Consider the following 22,061-nt stretch of genomic DNA (forward strand, 5'->3'; position numbering starts at 1 on the left):
CAGGAGTTGTGCTTCTGAGCAGGAGGGCCAATCAGAAGTCTTTCACCTTGAAAGCAGAAACAGGATGCCATGGAAAGCAAGTGAATGAAGGAACAAATCAAAAATGGAAGAGAAGTGGATGCACCCTCTTTGTCAAGTTTTAAATGAAAAGTAGCTCAAGTCATGAGATCGTGAAGGTGGGAAGAAGAGAGGGTGCAGAACTCCACTGCTGTCTTCAGGCAGGAAGGTAGGTTTCTAAGCCTGCCCAGCATGCAGCTGGGAGACTGCCTTTATTAAACTGTTCCCACTACCTACATGAGGCTGACAAAATCCCAGATTACTGCCACCAAAAATGTTGAATAGGCAGTTAACTGTCACACTTTGCTACAAACCTGCACCATCAGCTACCAGCACCTGTGAAAGGATTGCCTCACTGTTGTCAATACCCATTCCTTGTTGGGAACTTGGCCTGAGGACAGAACAGAGCCAGGGAATTGTGGAATTCCACGTCCACTCACTTCTATTGCTACCCCTCGGTGGGGCTAAATTCTAGTCCCAATCCACTGTCCAGCAATAGTCTGAGATTAAAATCAGTCTATTTGCAACCTTGGTGTCATATACAAATGTGAGATGAGCTTCCAAATGCATATCTGTGCCATCAGGTTTCAAACACAAACTCCATCAGGTTTCCACCTCATCTCCATACTAGAACTTGCATTCTTACTTTTGCTAGCTCCAGACTGGGCTATTCTAAAGTATTCCTGGCTAGTCTCCTAAATTCTTATCCCTTGAATTTGACCGAATCCAAAACTCTGCTGCTGCTTTCTCAACTCACAGAAAGCCTCACTTCCCTATCACCACTAGGCCTGCACTGACTCTCAATCAAGCAATATATTGATTTCAAAATTAATGATCTTGTTTACAAATTTCACCATGGCTCACCACGGTAAACTCCGCCAGTCCCAGTGCCACTGCCCATGGAGATGTCTGATGGTCCATTACTGATGGCTATTTCCAGCTCCATTCAGTGATTTCTGTTCTCCACTTCTTTGGTGTCCTTTAAAATCAAACTCTGACCAAGCAGTCAGTAATCTGAACGCATACCTCATACATCTCTCAATACTTTTATTCCTTCATGGATCACAAGGCCAGCAATTTTTGCCTAACACTAATTGCTCTTGGGACAGCAGCAATGAGCACTGTCACATCTTGTAATGCTCTGGTGAAATACACAGGGATGTTTTATTATAGTTAGGTCACACTTCTGACCTAAGTTATTGTCACTGATGTATTCTCACTGTTTCCACAGGCAGCCTCAATCAGTCATTAAAAGTGCATGGTGTCTGAGTGACATCAACGGACCCCAGCATTTTAATTATTAATAATGTCCCAGGTTGTTTGCCATCACCTTTAACAGTTGAACGTTCTGCTGTTAGAACAAAGGGAATAAGTGAAATCAGCGATGTAACAGCAGCAGGCACTGGTGTACCATTTTCATCACTTGCCCTGGAGCTATAAAATGGGAAGGATTAAAAGTCAGCCTATGAGATGGACAAAAAATGAAAGAGACAGAAATGGGAAAGACAGAGAAAGGCTAGTTAGTCACCCATGATCATGTACACATCCTAGGCAAAAATGATACAAAACTCACTGATAGAATTGGTACAATATTCATGAGTTCGCTGCTAAACTGACAGGTTGACAGGCGCGTGATTAAGTGACTTCATATAAATCCCTGCGCCCAACATTAATACTTGTAGCACTGCAACCAGGTTTAAAATGAATTTTCATATATTATATGCTGAATATTACAAAGCAAGAACTTAATTTATTCCATTTAAATTGCAAGACTATAATCTTTTACCCTTCCAGCTCCACACTTTCTCTGCCAAGACTTCTGTTTCCTTCCTATGACAGCCTCGGTATATGATACTTCACATCCTGAAAGTACACAAACCATTCATTACTGACACTTTCTCTTGTACAGTATTTCAGTGTGTCCTTCAGCTCATTTGTTGACGGTGGAAGTTGTTTGGTACACAATTTTCCTTGTTGTTTTCTCTGCACAATTTATTAACTATAACGAGAAAGCCATTTTTCATTGTAATTGTTGGCCATATTCACAGAGGGGAAAATAGAGACGTAACAAATCATTCTCCACTCTAAGTAGATCACTGTTGCAAATAAATCTTGTTGGTGTAATTCAACTTCAAATATTGCTTGTTATCTCAAACTGATGGATACTCTTTAAATAAAGATATATAAATCCTGCAAGAGGTACTCACGTATTGCTGAAAACAGCAGATCCTGCCTGTACTTTCCCAGTAATTCAATGGTAAACACACAATCTCAGTCTTGATTACAAGGGGATCAAGGCCACCAGGCACCAGACAATTCTTGCTTTATTTTGTTGTAGTGCAGAATTACAGAGGTGTTAGAGAGATGTGCAGATGGGAAAGGCTGAAAATCTGCAACACTGCTCTTACTACCCTTTTAAAGTCCCCTGTTGGATTAAAGTCAGATCCAACCATAATCCGCTGCAGTAAACAAAGTTACATCAGAGCAAATCTATTTCACCTACTACCATACTAACATAATCAGGATCATGTGTAAAAGAAACTTTTCTATAAATTCCAACTCACTTGCTCAGGATGCCAATTCTTGGCTGAGGCAAACTGCCATGGGTACACAGAGGTCTCTAGCACCCCATCAAAAAAAGGAAAAGAAAAGAAGACCCCTTCAGGAACAACTTCAAATAAACAACCTCTGCAGCCTAGAGGAACAAAAAAGGGCAGCAAATGCAGTTTTCCCCACACACAGGGAATTTCTGACCTCTAACTGAATCTAATGAGAGTTCAGAAGCCCACAGGAAAAATCCTGCTCACTGGTTCAGCTCTCAGGATGATAAGATTTTGAAATTGCTTGGACATCATGCTAGTGCCATAGTGGGTATCTCCCACCTTCCAGTGCCATGTGCATGGGAATACCGCCACCTACAAGTTCCAATCCAAGTAGCACACCAAACTGACTTGAAAATATATCACAGTGCAGGAACAGTCATGGAGACAGATTCCTGGTACTTCCTTCCAAACAGCACTCTGGCTGTAACTACACCCCAGAGAGTGTACTGATTCAAGAAGATGGCTCATTACCACCTTCGCAAGGGCAATTAAAGATGTGCTATAAATGTTGGTTTTGCAAGCAGTCAAATTGCAAGAATAAATTTTTAAAATCATTCTTACATGAACTCACCATCAACTTGGAGCAAGATATCCAAGAGAAGGGGAAAATAATCTAAGCTAGTTTCAATTATTTATGTTGAGATCCACACATGCACAGCACAAGCAAATAAAGTGGACTATTAACATGAGAAGTGAGAAGACAATGACCATAGGCTTCTCCTTTCAAATGCTGGACACTGAAGCCATCTGCAGTTTTTCTGCTCACCCTCAATACACAAGATAAAATGCTGGTAATTTCCTAACTTATCTTGCCTGCTTTAGCTCAATGGATAAACAAACATTCTGATTTCTCTACCAATCGGAGTTATGCACAAAACAATTTCAAACATCTGGGAGTTGCAAACGTTAACGCCCAGCTCCATCTAAAGTACTTTGCAAGAGACTTTGAGAAAGGGGAAAAAGACCCTGCTTTGATGCGACACCAGGATCACAGTATGCTCAATATGATGAATAGCTTTGAAATCCACTCTGTTTTGTGGTTAACAAACAGCAGCCATTTTGTAGCCAGCAATGTCCCACACATACCAAATCAGCAACAATCACTGATCAGTTTTGAGAGGTATGTTTGAGGGAAGAGTAGAAGACATCAAGGTGCCATTTTTGTCAAATAGAAACATGGTCTACTTGAATCAACTGAATTCCAAAGCAACAAATATTACATTTAACAATCCAGTACTACTTTAACACATGGACTGTACTATCAGGTTGATTGAGCGATCAAGTTGCTTCATGGAACTGAATTTCAGAGGCTTCTAACTGAGAAGACCAAAATGTTCTAGATTGAGCAAAACATTGTTACAATACATTGGGTGATACAACTATTTAATCACCGTAGAATCCCTACATTGCAAAAACAGCCCCTTTGGCCCAACAAGTCCACACCGACCCTCCGAGCATTGCACCCAGACAAATCCCCCAATAACCCACCTAATCTACACATCCCTGACCACTGCAGGCAATTTAGCACGGCCAATCCGCCTACCCTGAACATTTTTAGACTGCGAGGGGAAACCAGGGCACCCAGAGGAAACCCAAGCAGACACTGGGAGAATGTGTAAACTCCACACAGACAGTCGCCCGAGGCTGGAATTGAACCCAGGTCCCCAGCACTGTGAGGCAGCAATGCTAACCACTGAGGCACTGTTGTTGATCTTTTTGTCATTAGAAGATCACATAAGTCACATTAAACTTGCACAGATAGATGTTAGTAACAGAGCCAAATGGAGACATTTTAAATGGAGCATTCAAAACAGACGATACCACGAAAATTCTTGAATATTACTCACTGAGAACAATAAATCTCTTGATGTGCAAGCTGTACTTTCAAGTGAAAGCAGTATAAATATTTTAATACACTCTTAGAGGAAAAAAGAGTAATGACACCTGGTCTGGAACAGTTACCAGAAAACAACCATATATTTCAGTGAGAATCTTACCTGCCCTGTCAAATACACAGACAAAGGAAACAACTGATCTCCGCAAACTGCTGCATTCTCAAAAAACACAAAGGAGCCCAGTGTTGCTGCACCAGTCTCAATAATGTGCTTTCAGCTTGGTGGACTTGTACAAAGGACTGATATAGAAACTTGCAAATAGATGGTTATTTCTATCAGGGATCTGGTTCTCATTACGACCGCCAAATGTATTTAACACATGCTTTGCTATAGCTCATGAAGAGATGTCTGTGTATCACTTTCGAATCACTATGTAACATACAACATCTACATGCCTCCCAGCATGTGAACTACACTGATGTACAACCTCTCTATTGAATTAATTTAATATATTCAAATTTTAGAACAGACTAGTGTTTAGTTTAGTCAGAAACGCTGCAAGATACTGCTGACTATGCAATGCCTTTAAAATGAGGATCAATCTGTTGTTGCACGAACAGTACTTAAAATGGCTGACACGCCAGTGTAAGATGAGAAATACCTTCCTTTCTTTCTTAGAATCCCTTACAGTGTGGAAACAGGCCATTCGACCCAACAAGTCCACACCATCTCTCTGAAGAGCATCCTAACCCTCCCCCCACATGACCCAATCCCTGCAACTCCCAAAGCTGATCCACCTAACCAACACATCCCTGAACATTAATGAGCAATTTAGATTGGCCAATCTATCTAATCTGCACATCTTCGGACTGCGGGAGGAAACCAGAGCACCCAAAGGAAACCCATGCAGACACGGTGGAGTTGGGAGAATGCAAAAATTCCACACAGACAGTTGCCAGAAGCTGGACTTGAACCCAGGTTCCTGTTGCTGAGGGGCAGCACCAGTAGCCACTGCGTCAAAATTCTTTGGCTGCATTTATGAATTCGTTGCAGTTGTACAAGTTGCCAGTTAGTGCCACAATGCTAAATTATGCTTATGGAATGTGTCTGCAAAGTGAGATTTCACTCAGAAGACAGAAGCTGTATAACTGGATGAACTCAGCAGGCCAAGCAGCATCAGAGGAGCAGGAAGGCTGACGTTTCAGGCCCAGACCCTTCTTCAGACCCTTCACTTTTTGAAGGAGGGTCTAGGCCCGAAACGTCAGCTTTCCTGCTCCTCTGATGCTCCTTGGCCTGCTGTGTTCATCCAGCTCTATAGCTTGTTGTCTTGGATTCTCCAGCATCTGCAGTTCCCACCATCTCAGACTTCACTCAGAAATTGGTTTTTAGAAACAAATATGAACACTAGAACAGCTGTCAAATGATTACACGACTAACACACCAAATATTAAAATGTCTTCATAAACAAGGACCATTTAAGCGCAGTCCCTCTCATGCACCAGCTTTCGACTATACTGCAATTGAGACTGAGTAGGTTATTTACAGCAATAGAAACAACAATGCTGCAAAATGTTCAGCAAGTCAAGCAGCATCTATGGAGAGAAACACAGTTAACAGACTACATTTTCACGTGAAGTGGGTAGCAGGAAAAGGAAAATTTCTGCCTCAGCTGAGAGTTCTGCAAAAATGGGATTTTCAATGGAAGTTGCAGTTGGGCCAGCTCACCAGCAAGAGGGGTAGAGGCAGCCATTTGGGGGGGCACTGAGTCAGGCTGTTTAAAAGACTGTGGTGCTGTGGGACTTTGTCCTAGTTACAATGAAAACAGTAAGGCCCTCTAGCCCTCACACCTCAAAACATTCCAGGCCTCATGCACTCCAAACCTCCCTTCACCCAAACCATCTCATACCGCTACACCCCGATCCCAAAAGGCTCACTCCACCCATCCTCACAATGCTTCGTACCTTCCATGCCATGCTATAGCACTTCCATTCCCATTCAATCTCTATAATACTCTGCATATTGGTCCCCACAGAACATAATACAATGCTTGGCAGCGAATTCCCAACATCCATTAGACCACTGAAACAACAGAACCACAGGAAAGACATTATTTAATTATTATCAGAGATAATGGGAACGGCAGATGCTGGAGAATCTGGGATAACAAGGTGTGGAGCTGGATGAACACATCAGGCCAAGCAGCATCCTAGGAGCACAAAAGCTGACATTTCGGGCCTAGACTCTATCTAGTTGATAGTTGTGTGCAATTTAGAGTTCAGAAAGACAACATTTATTGACACAAGATAGATAGTTTTAAACTACATGCAGGTTCTGATATTGAGACTTTAAAGCGTCAGGCGACTGGCACTTTTATTGACTTACAATGAGAGGAAATTTAAGATAAAAACTAGTTCCATACTGAGTCAACGTGAATGGGAATGGAATGGTATTAAGGAACTTGGCATGGCACGAGTAAGACTCTTCAGATGACATTTTAAAAATAAACAACCTTGTTTTTTTTTTAAAAAGGGTTGGTCCAACTCCATGAAAACTTAGAAGGACTAGGACATGCTCACTTTTGCTGCAGAGACAGACGGAGTGTACAATGCAGGTTTATGACCTGAACCAGCCTGGAGCATTAAAAAGGCATTGCTGAAAACTGAAAATCACAAGAACAGGATTGGGAAATGAGAAAGCAATTCACAGCTGTTAATTTTCACCCCTTTGCAAGGTCTCCCTGACTCCACAAAAACCCAGCCCAACATTTCAGATCAATGACCTTTCATTAGGAGAGAAATGTAAGAGTTTAAGGTCTACTGTTTAAACCAGAGGAGGTGAAAGGACTGGAAGAACAAGCTTATTTACAGCAATCTGCTGGCAATAAAGTCGACCACATTCCAATGCATAGCAGGTGACACACAAACCTTCAGGCTCAATGTCACAATCAACTCACTTGTTCACCCGTGCTGTCCTGCATTTACTCTTCTTACCATATAAACAATTTAAAAATCCAGCCATGCAATGCCAAATGACATGTGATGAGCTTATGGTTGTAACTTAGTACTTGATATCAAACAAGCCTAGTAACTCAGTGGCAGGCATCCATTGTTTTATGTGGCACCTGCTGTATATGCTTGTACAATATTACTGAAATGAAACAAAAAAAAATGCATATTCCCCTCCAGTCACCTTCAAGACACATGTGCCACTAATCCAAAGTAGTATTTAATTTCTTTCCAGAGTCTACTATTCCCATTTGAGTAAATCACAGTGGAAACTGTGCACACAAGGGAACTTTCAATGGCTGAATTTCACCAGGCAATCAGATATTTCACTTAAAATTTCAAAGGTCCCCTGAATTGAAAAGGTGAGGATTTTGTTTGTTAAAAAAAAAACTTAACCAGAGTTTGCCAAAGTGGGAGTGTTTGCAATCCCAAGTGGGTTGTGAGCAGAAATAGCAACATCTTGAAAAATGCCCATGTAACAGAGGAGGAAGAGGTGCTAAACGTCTTAAAAAACGCATTAACGTGGATAAGTCCCCAGGATTGATCAACCGTACCTTAGAACTCTGCGGAAGCTAGGGAAGCGACTGCTGGGCTCCTTGCTGAGATATTTGTTTCATCGACAGCCACAGGTGAGGTGCCAGAAGCCTGGGAGGTTGGCTAACATGGTGCCACTATTTAAGAAAGGTGTAACGAAAAGCTCGGGGACTGCAGACCAGTGAGCCTAACATCAGTGGTGGGCAAGCTGTTGGAGGGAATCGTGAGGGACAGGATTTAAAATGTATTTGGAAAGGCAAGGACTGATTAGGGACAGTCAACATGGCTTTGTGCGTGGGAAATCATGTCTCACTAACTTGACTGAGGTTGTTTGAAGAAGTAACAAAGAGGATTGATAATGACAGTGATGGACATAATCTGTATGGATTTCAGTGAGGCATTTGACAAGGTTCCTAATGGGAAACTGGTTAGCAATGTTAGATCACACAGAATAGGACGGAGAGCCAGCTATTTGGATGCAGAACAGTTAGAAGACAGAGGGTGCTGGTGCAGGGCTGCTTTTCAGACTGGAGGCCTGTGACGAGTGGTGTGCAACAAGGATTGGTGCTGGGTCCACTGCTTTTTGTCATTTGCATAAATGAGTTGGATGTGCACGTAGGAGATATGGTTAGTAAGTTTGCAGATGACACCAAAATTGGAAGTGTAGGGGACAGCGAAGGTTACTTCAGAGTAACAGGACCTGGGTCATGAGTCGAGGTGAGGCAGATGGAGTTTAAATTTAAATAAATGTGAGGAGCTGCATTTTGGAAAGGCAAATCAGGGCAGGCATTATACACTTAATGCTAAGGGCAGCACAGTGACTCAGTGGTTAGCATTGCTGCCTCACAGCACCTGGGAAACCGGGTTCAATTCCAGCCTCGGGCAACTGTCAGCATGGAGATTACACATTCTCCCCACGTCTGCATGGGTTTCCTCCCACAATCCAAAAGGTATGGAGGGTAGGTGGACTGCCATGCTAAATTGCCCTTAGTGCCTTAGAGATGTGTGGGTTAGATGTAGGGAAATCATGAGGAGGGGAAAGGGTCTGAGTGGGATGCTCTCCAGAGGGGCAGTGTGGACTTGTTGGGCCAAATGGCCTGTTTCCACACTGTAAGGATTCTGTGATTAACGGTAAGGTCCTGGGGAGTGTTGCTGAATGAAGAAGCCTCAGAGCACAGGTTCATAGCTCCTTGAAAGTGGACTCACAGGTAGATAGGATAGTGAAGGTGGTGTTTGGTACGCTTGCCTTTAAGGGTCAGCACATTGAGTATTGGAGTTAGAGGTCATGTTGTGGCTGTGCAGGACATTGGTTCGGCCACTTTTGGAATACTGTGTGCAATTCTGGTCTCCATGCTATAGGAAAGATGTTGTGAAACTTGAAAGGGTTCAGAAAAAGCATGTTGCCAGGGTTGGAGGGTTTGAGCAATACAGAAAGGCCGAATAGGCTGGGGCCTAGAGTTCCCTAGAGCGTCACAGGCTGAGTGGTGACCTTAGAGTTGAAAATCATGAGGGACGTGGATAGGTGAATAGACAAGGTGTTTTGCCCAGCATGGGGGAGTCCGAAACTAGAAGGCAAATGTTTAAGGTGAGGCGGGAAAGATTTAAAAAGGGATCTAAAGGACAACTTTGTTCACACAGAGGGTGGTGCGTGTATGGAAAGAGCTGCCAGAGGAAGTGGAGGAGACTGGTACAATTACAACATTTAAAAGGCATCTGAATGGGTACATGAATAGGAAGGGTTTAGAGGGAAATGGGCCAAACGTTGGCAAATGGGACTAGATTGATTTAAGATATCCGATAAGCATGGAGAGTTGGACCAAAAAGTCTGCTTCCATGGTGTACATCTTTATGTCTCTGAATGGCCAACAGCCCATTTCTAACTTGCCCCTATTCTAATAGTCTTCACCTATTTAGAGAAGCAAATCTAAATCAGTAGGTTAACAACACAATCATGACATTCACAAAAAAAAGGCCATTTTTCATCCCATTGGTGCAAATGTCAATTCCTTTATCTGTCAATTCTCAGACACAGGCTGTACCATTTTAATTGTTAGTAACTAGTAAATTTGAAGAAAGTTTTATGCAATATGTACATCCAATAGAATAGAAGATGTAACTGCTATATTACAACACATCTATGGAGAGATAATTTAAGTAAACATTTACTGCTTATTGATGAAATTATTAAAGCAAATATGGTACCACACACAGCATAAAAAAGAAAAGACGTTTTCTCGACATTTGAATTCAAAATTCAATCACTTTGACCAAATATTTATTAATCGTTGCAGAATAGAAAGGTTAAGATAGGAAGTGTTCCAGTTAGCTTTCACCAGAGCTTGTGCACATACACGGGTGTTAATTGTCACTGGGATTTAAAAATAGACTTTGTTCTGGAGATGTCAGGAGCAAGTCTTCTAGAAGCCTTTTAGGAAAAATAACTGCTTCAGTTTTTCAGTTCTCACATGGGATAGTCAAGGGAGGGGGCAATTTTCAGAAAGTGCTGAGCTGAGGTCTGATTTCTTCACAGGATATAACCCAACTGAACCCAACTGAATTCCAAAACAAAGTGTGGAGCTGGATGAACACAGCAGGCCAAGCGTCATCTTAAGAGCACAAAAGCTGACGTTTTGGGCCTAGACCCTTCATCAGAAAAGGGGGATGGGGAGATGGTTCTGAAATAAATGGGGGTGGGGGGGGGAGGCGGGCCGAAGATGGATAGAGAGAAGATAGGTGGAGGGCAGAGTATAGGTGGGGAAGTAGGGAGGGAATAGGTCAGTCCGGGGAGGACAGACAGGTCAAGGGGCGGGATGAGGTTAGTAGGTAGGAAATGAAGGTGTGGCTTGAGGTGGGAGGTGGGGATAGGTGAGAGGACAGACAGGTTAGGGAGGCAGAGACAGGCTGGGCTGGCTTTGGGATGCAGTGGCGGGGCGGGGGGGGGGGGAGGGTAGATTTTGAAGCTTGTGAAGTCCACATTGATACCGTTGGGCTGCAGGGTTCCCAAGCGGAATATCAGTTGCTGTTCCTGCAATGTTCTGGTGGGGTATATTATGGCACTGCAGGAGGCCCAGGATGGACATGTTGTCTAAGGAACGGAAGGAGGATTTAAAATGGTTTGCAACTGGCAGGTGCAGTTGTTCATTGCGAACCGAAATTCCAAAATCAGTACCAAAGTAGCCACAGCTCCTGACAACCATTAACTGAGACTGGTGACTTCTACTAAGTTCCAGCAGTCCATAGAGAGTCATACGGCATGGAAACAGACCCTTCGGACCAACTCATCTGCACCGCCCTGACATCATCATCATCTGACCTAGTCCCATTTACCAGCATTTAGTCCATATCCCTCTGAACCGTTCCTATTTGTATACCTAACCAAATGTCTTTTAAATGTTCTAACTTTACCCAGCTCCTCTGGCAGCTCATCCCAGGCATACAACCACCCTCTGTGCGAAAAGGTTACCCGTCCAGTCATTTTAAAATTTTTCCCCTCATCCCTTAAACTTATGCCCTGTAATTTTGGAGTCCCCCACCCTAAGACAAAGACCTTGGCTATTCACCCTACCCATGCCCCTCATGCTTTTATAAACTTCTAAGATTGCCCTTCAGCCTCCGATGCTCCAGGATAAAAAGTCCCAGCCTATTCAGCCTCACCCAAAAGAACAAGCCCTCCGGTCTTGGCAACATCCTTGTAAATCTCTTCTGTGCCCTCTCAAGTTTAACAATCTCCTTCATATTCATGCACATCTCTTAAAAAGCTGACTACATTCTTATCCCAGTCATCGCCGAGGCATTAAGGTTCAATTACCCACAGAACCACCAACAGGGCATTTACAAACTAAGCAATTCCTCTGATAACACTGGAGGCTGCACATGTATACTGTCGATATACAAAAATACAATATGGTAAAAGGACTTGAGTCTGATAACCAGAGATAAAAAGACATTCACAAGTAGCCATGGCAACAGCTCAATTAGCTGAAGACATGCCACTTTCAGTAACTCCTGCAGTTCAACAGTTCATCAATCATGACTGCTAACTTAGTTTAAAACCTGTGACTGCCACTAAAAATAAATTTTGAAAGAAAAGTCGCAGTGCTCTTTCAGTAATGTTATAAAAATGTTTCAAAAATCTCTTCAGTAGCAGGTTTTTTTAAAAAAATAAAACAACCTTTTGGCAGGAAACTTCAAACCAAAACAGTAACTGGAAATGCTTTCATGACAGCATTATCAGGCACCCTCCATAATGGACTCATTGTTTCCCATCCACCCCGAATTAACACTAAACATTCCATCTCTCACCTAGTCCAATATCACCTTGCACCCTGCAAATGTTCCCCTAATGTTGTCGCCCATTGGGAGACTCCCAAGTTCTATACGTGCAAGGGCTTCTACATGCGGAAGACAAAGCATTGGCAGACCATTCAGTACGAGGGGAAGCCCCCAGTAGCTGCGCAGCTTAGAAGAAATGTTGCTCCCTACCTACCCGGCACTGGCCAAACCCCGAGGCACCTCACCTCAGCCGGCTTTCTACTTACCGTTCACAGGAACTGCCAAAAAGCAACTGTAATGCTGAACCTTTAAATTACAAAATACAACAACCGATTACATTTGTAAAACAAAAGCGGAGTGATTTGCCTGCCACCGCCCCTCCCCAGAGCCAACTATCCTACACAAGAACAGACCTATCAGAAGGAAAGTCGGTTCCACAGTGTCTGAAGGAGTTTCCCCCATCAGTAATGTGGTGCTCTTTCATTATATATAAAATAAAAGGAGAGTGGCAATATGTGTTTGGTGGCCAGTGACAAATCTGGCTAAAAGTTTCAGGAAGCACGTTTAAAGTTTAGGATTCTTAATGGTGATTTGAACTAAAATGAAAGCAATTTAGAAGACTATGGCAAGGCAGAAGTGTACAAATGTATTTCTGTCATGGAGATGAAAAGTGCCACTTCCAACAATACCGGTGTTTCCCTGTCAATACCTCACACGTACTGAAGAAGTGAGGCATACTCGTAAATGCACGAAAAGTTGTGCGTATTCTGTTAGCCATTGGAGTGAGTAGGAAGTTTGTGCCAGCCATTCCTGAAGCTTCACAGTCAGCAGCAAATCCCATCTAAATCTGAGATAATGGGAACTGCAGATGCTGGAGAATTCCAAAATAATAAAATGTGAGGCTGGATGAACACAGCAGGCCAAGCAGCATCTCAGGAGCACAAAAGCTGACGTTTCGGGCCTAGACCCTTCATCAGAGAGGGGGATGGGGAGAGGGAACTGGAATAAATAGGGAGAGAGGGGGAGGCGGACCGAAGATGGAGAAAAGAAGATAGGTGGAGAGAGTATAGGTGGGGAGGTAGGGAGGGGATAGGTCAGTCCAGGGAAGACGGACAGGTCAAGGAGGTGGGATGAGGTTAGTAGGTAGGAGATGGGGGTGCGGCTAGGGGTGGGAGGAAGGGATGGGTGAGAGGAAGAACCGGTTAGGGAGGCAGAGACAGGTTGGACTGGTTTTGGGATGCAGTGGGTGGGGGGGGGGGGGGGGGGGGGGGGAAGAGCTGGGCTGGTTGTGTGGTGCAGTGGGGGGAGGGGACGAACTGGGTTGGCTTAGGGATGCGGTAGGGGAAGGGGAGATTTTGAAACTGGTGAAGTCCACATTGATACCATTAGGCTGCAGGGTTCCCAGGCGGAATATGAGTTGCTGTTCCTGCAACCTTGGGGTGGCATCATTGTGGCACTGCAGGAGGCCCATGACGGACACGTCATCTAGAGAATGGGAGGGGGGAGTGGAAATGGTTTGCGACTGGGAGGTGCAGTGGTTTGTTGCAAACTGAGCGGAGGTGGATGATGTCCAAGATGTCCCAGATGTCCAAGTTCTTCAAGGATCCCAGATGTCCAAGTTCTTCAAGGACCGCAACTTTCCCCCCACAGTGATCGAGAACGCCATTGACCGCGTCTCCCGTATTTCCCGCAACAAATCCCTCACACCCCGCCCCCCCCACAACCGCCCTAAGAGGATCCCCCTCGTTCTCACACACCACCCTACCAACCTCCGGATACAACGCATCATCCTCCGATAGTTCCGCCATTTACAATCCGACCCCACCACCCAAGACATTTTTCCATCCCCGCCCCTGTCTGCTTTCCGGAGAGACCACTCTCTCCATGACTCCCTTGTTCGCTCCACACTGCCCTCCAACCCCACCACACCCGGCACCTTCCCCTGCAACCGCAGGAAATGCTACACTTGCCCCCACACCTCCTCCCTCACCCCTATCCCTGGCCCCAAGATGACATTCCACATTAAGCAGAGGTTCACCTGCACATCTGCCAATGTGGTATACTGCATCCACTGTAACCGGTGTGGCTCCCTCTACATTGGGGAAACCAAGTGGAGGCTTGGAGACCGCTTTGCAGAACACCTCCGCTCAGTTCGCAACAAACAACTGCACCTCCCAGTCGCAAACCATTTCCACTCCCCCTCCCATTCTCTAGATGACATGTCCATCATGGGCCTCCTGCAGTGACACAATGATGCCACCCGAAGGTTGCAGGAACAGCAACTCATATTCCGCCTGGGAACCCTGCAGCCTAATGGTATCAATGTGGACTTCACCAGTTTCAAAATCTCCCCTTCCCCAACTGCATCCCTAATCCAGCCCAGTTCGTCCCCTCCCCCCACTGCACCACACAACCAGCCCAGCTCTTCCCCCCCACCCACTGCATCCCAAAACCAGTCCAACCTGTCTCTGCCTCCCTAACCGGTTCTTCCTCTCACCCATCCCTTCCTCCCACCCCAAGCCGCACCCCCATCTACCTACTAACCTCATCCCACCTCCTTGACCTGTCCGTCTTCCCTGGACTGACCTATCCCCTCCCTACCTATCTTCTTTTCTCTCCATCTTCGGTCCGCCTCCCCCTCTCTCCCTATTTATTCCAGTTCCCTCTCCCCATCCCCGTCTCTGATGAAGGGTCTAGGCCCGAAACGTCAGCTTTTGTGCTCCTGAGATGCTGCTTGGCCTGCCTCACATTTTATTATCCCATCTAAATCTGTTGGGATTAATTACACCAAACCTGCTCTACTGTGAACCCAGATGCGTGGACTTTTTTTTTTACAACCAACGAAGCTAATATTTACGATCTGACAACAGTAAGTAATAGATTTTAAAATGACAAGGCCATAAAAGCTCCTGTTTTGTGTTGTTATGTACAGTACTGCACTGAATAAGATGAAAATGCTCAGCTGCAAGCAGCCAGAATGTTATTTACACCTACCCAACAGAGAGGGCTCTAGACCACACATACAAGGATCACTTACTGAAGTGAAGTTATTATGGTCACATCCAAAGTTTTAGGTTAAAATATTTACACAGCTAAGATTGATATCTGGACCAAAGCATTTAATAATTTGAAAAAGACAATGTTTCTATGATCTAATAATGTATACGGATATCCTAGTGCCAAATATTTGGTAACCCTGAAAAACACAATCTCTGCTGCATAAGAGTACAGACATTGATGTTAGTGGACAAGAACTGTACCGCCTCCATTTTAACATAGCTTTGACTTTCTTTACTTCAGGAGGAATATTATTAACCGTAATATTCCTGTATTGGAAAGAGGAATTTGACACCTGCCAATTGAGCATTTGGCATTAGTGTTTGCAGCTACAATGTCCAAGTTTTCAGTTTTCATCCTAAAAAGGCAAGTGTAAACTTTTTAAGTACTTTGCACTATACGAGGTGCATCACAGAATTTCAGCAAGCCAGCTTTCATATCTCAATAGCATCAAAGCCTTGGTATCACTGAATACACTGAAAATGCCCAGATATCACTCTCCCTTGAGCCAAAATACAGAAACTTCAGAATTAGAGAATAAAACGAACTTTTCATTACCTTGGCTCTCAAAGTAGAGAACCTGTGCTTTAACATGAATTCCCAAACTGTGAAATCCTTGTTACCAATAATATACCACATTAGTTTTTTCCAATAGGGTGTGGAGTAATTATTGCTGGGAGGTGACTGATAGTGGACTCAACCTCGGTTCCCTAATGCACAATAAAAGCAATCTGCAGTGAATCTCTAATGACTTGTCTGACACCACTGAAAGTCAGGGACGTAATTATCTACTTGCAATAACACAACAGGCTCATCCAAATATAGATCACAAAAATTCTTTGGCTGTCATCTCTTTGGCTTTCTTGCAAACATGAATTAGTTTAAATATCGCAAAGTGCTCAGTTGTTGCCCATTTCCCCAAGGGAAGGGAAAGAACTGTTTCTGATCCAAAAGGAGAACTGAATTTTTCCTTACGTGGTGGCGTATCCAAGGATTGAGCAACAAAGGTGATGCTGAAATCTGAAGGGCACTGAATACATTAAAAAAAAAATGAACAATGGTCTAAATCACAAAGATACAGATTCATCAATCCCAAAAGCTGGCATTTGATGTACATACAGTGGTCTTTTTTGCTATGATGTGTTGGTTTTGTGCATCGGACATTTTGGCACCTATCATTCAGATATTTTGGACAAGTTTGCTGCATTACCATTTGGCATCATTGTCTGGAGATAAAAGATTTGCATATCGCACTTAGTAATTTTATCACCAAGGGTCAGCTAATTATTTCAAGGATATTACACTAATATCCCCAGAAGTCCAAGGGAGGCAATCTAAAGATCCGTCAAGATTCATTGATTCTTCACTTGAAGAGGTCAGGGTGAAATCAGTATTGAATGTGATGGAGATAACAAAGTGTGGGGCTGGATGAACACAACAGGCCAAGCAGCATCTGAGGAGCACAAAAGCTGATGTTTCAAGCCTAGACCCTTCATCAGATGAATCTTGATGGATTTTTAGATTGCCTCCCTTGGACATCTGGGGATACTGGTGTAGTAGACTTGAAATAATTAGCTGACCCTTGGTGATAAAATTATTTTTTTTAAGAGCGATATGCAAATCTTTCATCTCCAGACACTGATGCCAAACAGTAATGCAGCAGACTTATCCAAATATCCGAATGACAGGTGCCAATACGTCTGATGCACAAAATCAACACATCATAGAAAAACACCACTGTACATACATCAAATGATTCTGATGAAGGGCCTAGGCCCGAAATGTCAGCTTTTGTGCTCCTAAGATACTGCTTGGCCTGCTGTGTTCATCCAGCTCCAGTTTGTTATCTCAGATTCTCCAGCATCTGCAGTTCCCATTAACTTTGAATGTGATTGAGTTGGTAGCGGAGGAGTACGGAAACAGTACAAAAAAAGGGCAGCAAAACAGTTCGGAGTCTTCCTTCAATTCTTGGCTAACCGTGTGCATTTTCGAAGCAGTGATTTAGGTTTTAAGAATTCAACTAGCTCAGTAATTTCAGAGTCTAAAAATATGAGCCTTTAATTTCTGCCAAGTGAAATGCTTTTACCAACAAGCTGCAGGAACAATTCAAGTATTCATTAAAGGTATACCATGTGTTTGAATCATTGCTTTCTATCAATTAAAAAGGTACAATATGCCTCACTTTTTAACCTCGACAAGATTTAAACCCAACAATAAAACCAAAAAAAATCCTGGTATCATTGTCATCCTGATGTTGACAATGTATTTATCTACGTATTCAGACTTGACTATTTCCTCTCATGTTCTCCCTGTTGCCCTGAAACAACATCTGTTTTTTCAAAAACCATCATGTCCCAGAATTCAGCAGTTGCAATGCTCTTCAGGATAAACAGTACATGATTATCTGAACCACTTGATGCTACACAAAGAAAAACACTGCAAGCGTACAACAGTGCTGAATTTCCTGCTACTATCAGTAATGTACAAAAAGGGGCTTCGATCAAAATGACTTCATTTTCACTACTCCCATTATGAAACAGCACATTTTAGAATTAAGGAATTCCTGATGAAAAAGAACCAATTGCATTCTATATCCTGTATATTTTGAATGTCACTTAGTGCGGACAAAGCAACATAAATTTATACAGCATCATTAAAAATTTTATAAAATGTTCTCAGGTGCTTCACAAGAATGATTGTCAAATAGAATTCAACACCATGTCACATAAAGGAGCTATTAAGGCAGATGACCTAAAATTAGGTTTAATGAAGTAGGTTAGAGATCAGAAAATGTATTGTTTAAGGCCTTAAATTTTATACAAATGAAGAGGGTCCCCTGCTTAACCAAAATGATGCCACAGGACTGATTTCAGAATTGCTTTCACCCAATACTTTCACTGAGCAAGGTGGGGGGTAAATAGAGGCAGGTCACACTCTGGGTATATGTATTTCAGGGAGGAAGCTGCACATGTAAAAACTACAACAGTTTTCAGTGTGATTTGTTTTCTGAAAGGAAGGAGTGGGAAATATGATTTATGTACCTTAGACTGGGAGAAGATCTAAAAACGTCAAGGTTTTTTTTAGAAAAGTAAGCTACCCTTTTGGAAATGGCCACAGAGACCTTTTGAAATGTTCCAGATCCCTTTGAGAGAGACAAGGTGCTCGTTAACAATCACAAAAGGTTGACTGGAATATATGTAAAAGTTGATTAAATTTGATAGCAATAACAAGCTCACTGGACTTGTGGAAGAGATTTAACCACATGAGAATTCAAATACTTGAAAAAAATCTGATGTTCAAAGAAACATCAATGTTTACTATTTCACTTTGTTGACATAGTTCAGGGATTATTATTATAGGTTTGGTACTGTGCAACCAATTTTACAACCTATCATGAGCACAGTTCTGTTCCTAGTCAGTTCAACTTGATTGGCAGCTCTGTGTCCTTATGCATTAGCCTTGTGGCCACAAGGGAGTAATGTCACACTTCGCTGGGGTAGCATAATCATTATTGGTGGTCCCTCACAGTTGGGCTGACTCTCTTCCACTCTCAGGATGAATCCACAGGTGGCTGTACAGTCCAATGTGGCTTCCACAGGCTGTGCTACATTTGGGGCAGAAGGTGATCACAGGAAGGCGTAGGTGGGGTGTTGGTGTGTCAGCATATTCCTTACACTGTTTTTGCCCGGCTTCTGCTCTTTCTTGATGACAAGTCGCAAGGTACTGGGGTAATGCACTGGAAATCAAGCCTTGCTATTCCTGGGGTCATTACAAATGTTCAGGATTTTTAAAATATATATAGAATTTCCCAAACTAGTTGGTTTTTTGACCCAGGTTGACAGCAGGCAAGGACCAAGTTTCTGTACTTAACAAAAATGGTTACTTATTTGATATAAATAGACTCTAACTCCAGGTAAAGAATTATGAACCATTAGCATATAAAAAGTCTACTAGTTAAAATTATAACCTCCTTATAAAAGGTCCCTCTGTCTCATGGGTACACAGACACTATTAGAAAACAGGCATTACGGCCAGAGGGAAAAAAAACAAAACAAAGAAGGAAGAACCTCCAAGCTGTTTAGCTACCTGAGAACCAATCACATTTTACGCAAGCCTATGGCTCCAGCTTGTCTGCAAACTCCATTTCAACCGCTGCTTGAACCAGCAGCCGTGTAAACAGTGTTTACAAGGATTGTCAGATTACTTGCTTTCAAAACACACAGCAATCCGTGGTTTTAAGGGAAGTTATTTTCTCATTTCAACCCACAATTAAAACTACAAAGACAAAGACAATATCTTGGCAATAAAGGAACTTAATAGTTAAGTTAAAAAAAATCATTCACAACATTCACATAGGGAATATATTAAATGACAGTTAAGATATTTATTTAATTCCAGTATAGATCCTGAAGCTTGTTCATGGTAAATAATGGACGAGTTGTCATAGAGGGTATTAAAAGGATAAAGAGGGTGGAGCATAGGCTAGGTCAGGTTGCCAGTGAGTTGATGTAGGAATTACAAAATAGCATGGGGTGAGGAGGACGACACAGATTACTTAGAGTGCAAGAGAAGCTATGGGTTGGGATGGACAGTGGTTGGGGAGTGTGTAGAGGGGGGAGGGGGAGGCATTTGAATGTTGAGGAATTTCTTTTGTTTTATTCTTCCATCCACAATTCTGACAGTGTGCTGGAGAACTGAGGTCATCCTTTTCCACAGTTCAGGTCAGCACACTGAGCTTCTTGGGGCTGTTCCACACTCTTTCCAAGCACGGAGAGAGAGAGCGCGCGCAGAGAGAGAGAGCGCGCGCGAGAGAGAGAGAGAGAGAGCGCGATCGAGAGAGAGCGAGCATGCATGACAGACAGCAAAACATTACAATGTATGGAAAAGTTCCAGAACTTAAACACCTCGACAGTTGAAGGCTCCACGGTCAATGGTGCAGCCAGGAAAAGCGGAGAAGCACAGGAAGCCAAAAATCTGTGCTTTAGTGAAAGTGCAAAAATTGAAGGTACACAGTCGGATTTCCACCAGATTGTCTTCCTAAACACAAGTGAATATTAACGCACATGCGGATTAGATTTTGTAAAGGTTTCACAATTCAAAAGTAGAATGAAATGCAGGTTAGCATGTACCAAAATATGCATGACCTCAATTCACTGGGGAGAGTAAGTTATCCACCATTTCATTCATTTACCAGAAGAAATCCCTATTTATGGGCACACAGGATACATCAACACATGTGCTATTACTACCTTACATCAAAAGCACTGCAAAAATCTGTTGGGAGTGGGGGAGGAAAAATCCAGTTTCAATTCCATTTCAGTTGCATATATTTCAAGTAACATACCGCACAGAGTCCAGTGTCCAAAGAAAATTACTTGTCATATTTAGTGGAAACGCAATAGCAGTCTCAAGATACAGAGACAACATACTACTCTTTCAATGGAATGAGAGTTCTGCACAACCCTGTTTCTAAATTACTCCAATATCCATGGAGTTACGCTGCAGTGTAGTAGACCGTTTTAAAAAGGATGAATTTGCGGACAGTTAATTAATACCTTCAGTTTTAATTTTAGGGATTGATGAAAGAAAACTGACAGTGGAGTGCAAAAGACATTAAAAGTATAAGATAAACTAATAAACTTTGAAAGTATATATTTTTACGGTTATGTAATTTCTTATCATAATGAATGTACTTCTCGTTCAACTAATAAGAAGCTACACTTTCAGGGTCAGTACAGCTGTTTAGCAGAAATGATTAATTTAATATGGAATAAGAAGGCAGTTACATGAAATTCATCAAGGTGTAACTTTTTCAGGGCCTTACAGCATAAAAGCAAAATTATTGTCACTTCAATGATTTCCCATTAATTAGTCTGGTGGAACTCAACAGTATATCCTCTGGAGAAACATAAATGTGCTGACAGCAACTTCCAGATTTCCATATTTCACTTCTTATGTGTGGACTGTAGAATTTGATGTCAGATTCAGAGAAGTAACGATGGCAAATACTGTCTAAACCACAATGACACGACCTCAAACAGTGGACAAAAATGATGATGTAAAACATTGCTTCTTAGTAGCATGCAGATAAATGCATGGATAGCTTGCAGTTGGACCTTTTCCCCCCCAAAAAAGTACCAAATAGAAAACTTGATTAAATTTGAATGGGCCATCTTTAACGTGGAAGGGCAGATAACTTACTGTGGACAGGCAGAAGAATACAGTGAAAGCATTGATCGCATGCTCAATAGGAGAGTAGAAAATTGGCTCAATTCAAAATGTGCAGGAGAATTCTTTTCCATTTTATAGGCCAGAAGTGAGGAACTGAGTGTAAACAACCTTATGTAAGGAACTGAAATCAGCTTTGATTTTCTCTCAAATGGGAAACTTTACAGGTAATTTTAGTTTGGCTTGCACTTACACTATGATACTTAAATGTACATGTGGTTTCATAATCAGATTTGAGATTGTTCTCACCGATTACAAAACCCAAGCCAGATGAGCACTTTGGGAGCAGAGACGAAGGCTTCATTTTTCCACTCATTTAAAAGCAATAAAGAAAAATCCAGACTGGTTTCCCACTAGTCTCAGTTCCTGCAAAGCAAATAATTACAGCGTCGCTATTGCAAAGATATGAAAAGGATTTCCTGTTCCCAAACTGCACATCTGGGATCAATCAGATTCTTCAGACCAAAGAT

General features: G+C 42.6%; 1 protein-coding gene across 9 annotated transcripts in view; it reads right to left on the reverse strand.

Annotated features, from left to right (window-relative positions):
- The window catches only part of LOC125461522 (band 4.1-like protein 1), a 279,674-nt gene that overhangs the window by 229,738 nt on the left and 27,875 nt on the right, over positions 1–22,061 (reverse strand). Inside the window, exon 1 of one of the 9 annotated variants that reach the window (XM_048550409.2) lies at positions 4,658–4,777. The exons of the other annotated variants lie outside the window; for them this stretch is intronic. The gene's annotated coding sequence lies outside the window, so the exon portion shown is untranslated. Of the gene's footprint in view, positions 1–4,657; positions 4,778–22,061 lie in introns of those variants that run through there. 9 annotated transcript variants of the gene reach the window in all.

This window comes from Stegostoma tigrinum, chromosome 19 (assembly GCF_030684315.1).
Source record: "Stegostoma tigrinum isolate sSteTig4 chromosome 19, sSteTig4.hap1, whole genome shotgun sequence".
NCBI lineage: Eukaryota > Metazoa > Chordata > Chondrichthyes > Orectolobiformes > Stegostomatidae > Stegostoma > Stegostoma tigrinum.